The following is a 1,570-nucleotide window of genomic DNA, read 5'->3' as shown; positions in this document are numbered from 1 at the left end:
TGACTCCTTAACAACATTGTAATGATTTGAATAGTTATTTCAAACAGTGTGTTGGACTATACACACAATAAGCCCTGATTGACACAATGCATTAAAAAACAACCCAGTAATGTCAAGGAAAACCATTAATATGTATGCTGGTATATTAGGCTAAGTAAATAAATGCTTTAGAAATATACTTCAGCTGGTAAGACTTACCACTATGCAAGGAGTGACTAATTTTTGAATGTGTTACTTGGGGGAATCATCATGATAAACATCTGAAACACAAATTCAAGTCTCAATTTTATCACTTAAGTTCAATGTCACTGTTGTCATTTCTACAAATTAAACTTTGCGTCATAAATATATCTGTAGAGGTACTTGTAAGGATAAAAACAGGACAAATTTAATGAAAAGGGGTTGGTAGCGGAGGTTATAAAATAGCACTAATATCTCTTTTCTTTTTTATTTTTTAATTTAGATGTAGAGATGGGGGTCTCACTCTGTTGAGCAAGCTGGTCTCAAACTTTGGAGCTTAAACAGTCCTCCTCCCTCAGGCTCCCAAAGGGCTGGATTACAGGCAGGAGCCAATATGCCTAGCCAACAGTAATATCTTCTGAGTATCTAATACGGACCACACACAATGTTGGGGTTTTATATATGCTGTATCATCTCATTAGGGAAGTGGCTTCATCACCATTTTATAGATGTGTAAACCAAAGGCAAAACAGGTGCACATGACTGAACAATGTGAAATTCTAGTGTTAGGATTAAAGCCCAAGTGTGGATATCCTTTGAAATATAATAAGATGCTTCTGGAGTTTGTTCAAGATGATGCACTGTGGTGAGTGTTATTGGGGTTGAAGTTGGGTGGGAGACCTAGAAGCTGCTTTTAAGGAATTTCTCGTTTCACTGAGATGATAAGACTGAAATGTAGGAAGCACTTAATATGGAAGTCTATAGATCAATTGATGGCATAATAAGAGCATTTATTCTTTGTGTTCTGAAAATGTTAAGTTATACCAACCTCCCTTTCCTTTCACCGCTTTTTTGTAAACGTGGTTTGTAAGGAAGAAAAATTGACCTTTCCTCATTCTATTTTTTTAGGAATTTACCAATAATATTATTTTAATTTTTATTGGCAAATAAATTTAGTATATATTTAGCTGTACAACATAATGTTTGTGTATGTATATGCACAGTGAAATGATTCATTTGAACTAATTACATATGTTATTACTTCATATTTCTACCTTTTCTTTGGTGATGACAACATTTAAAATCTACTCTCTTAGAGAATTTCAAAATACAATGCATTACAGATATTGTGGATTTGGTTCCAGACCATTGCAATGAAGCAAGTCATATGAAATGTTGCTTTTTCAGCACATACGAAAGTTATGTTTATACTTACCAAAAGTATTATAGGTTCCCAACTTTTAAAGTATAATTTTCTTGACTTTCTATACAGGTCTACAATTTTAATTTTTTTCTTCAAGAAATGATCTGAATTATCAAATTTTGAGAATATTATACATTTTAAAATAAAACTAATTTTGTATTTCCTATATGATTAGATAATTCACTA

At 32.4% G+C, this 1,570-nt stretch overlaps 1 protein-coding gene across 1 annotated transcript in view; it reads left to right on the top strand.

Annotated features, from left to right (window-relative positions):
- Positions 1 to 1,570, top strand: part of PRKG1 (protein kinase, cGMP-dependent, type I) — a 1,334,865-nt gene that overhangs the window by 466,145 nt on the left and 867,150 nt on the right. The gene's annotated exons all lie outside the window — the stretch shown is intronic.

The sequence above is a fragment of the Mandrillus leucophaeus genome, unplaced genomic scaffold (assembly GCF_000951045.1).
Source record: "Mandrillus leucophaeus isolate KB7577 unplaced genomic scaffold, Mleu.le_1.0 Scaffold376, whole genome shotgun sequence".
Classification (NCBI taxonomy): domain Eukaryota; kingdom Metazoa; phylum Chordata; class Mammalia; order Primates; family Cercopithecidae; genus Mandrillus; species Mandrillus leucophaeus.
This window is presented reverse-complemented; position numbering and strand designations above follow the sequence as displayed.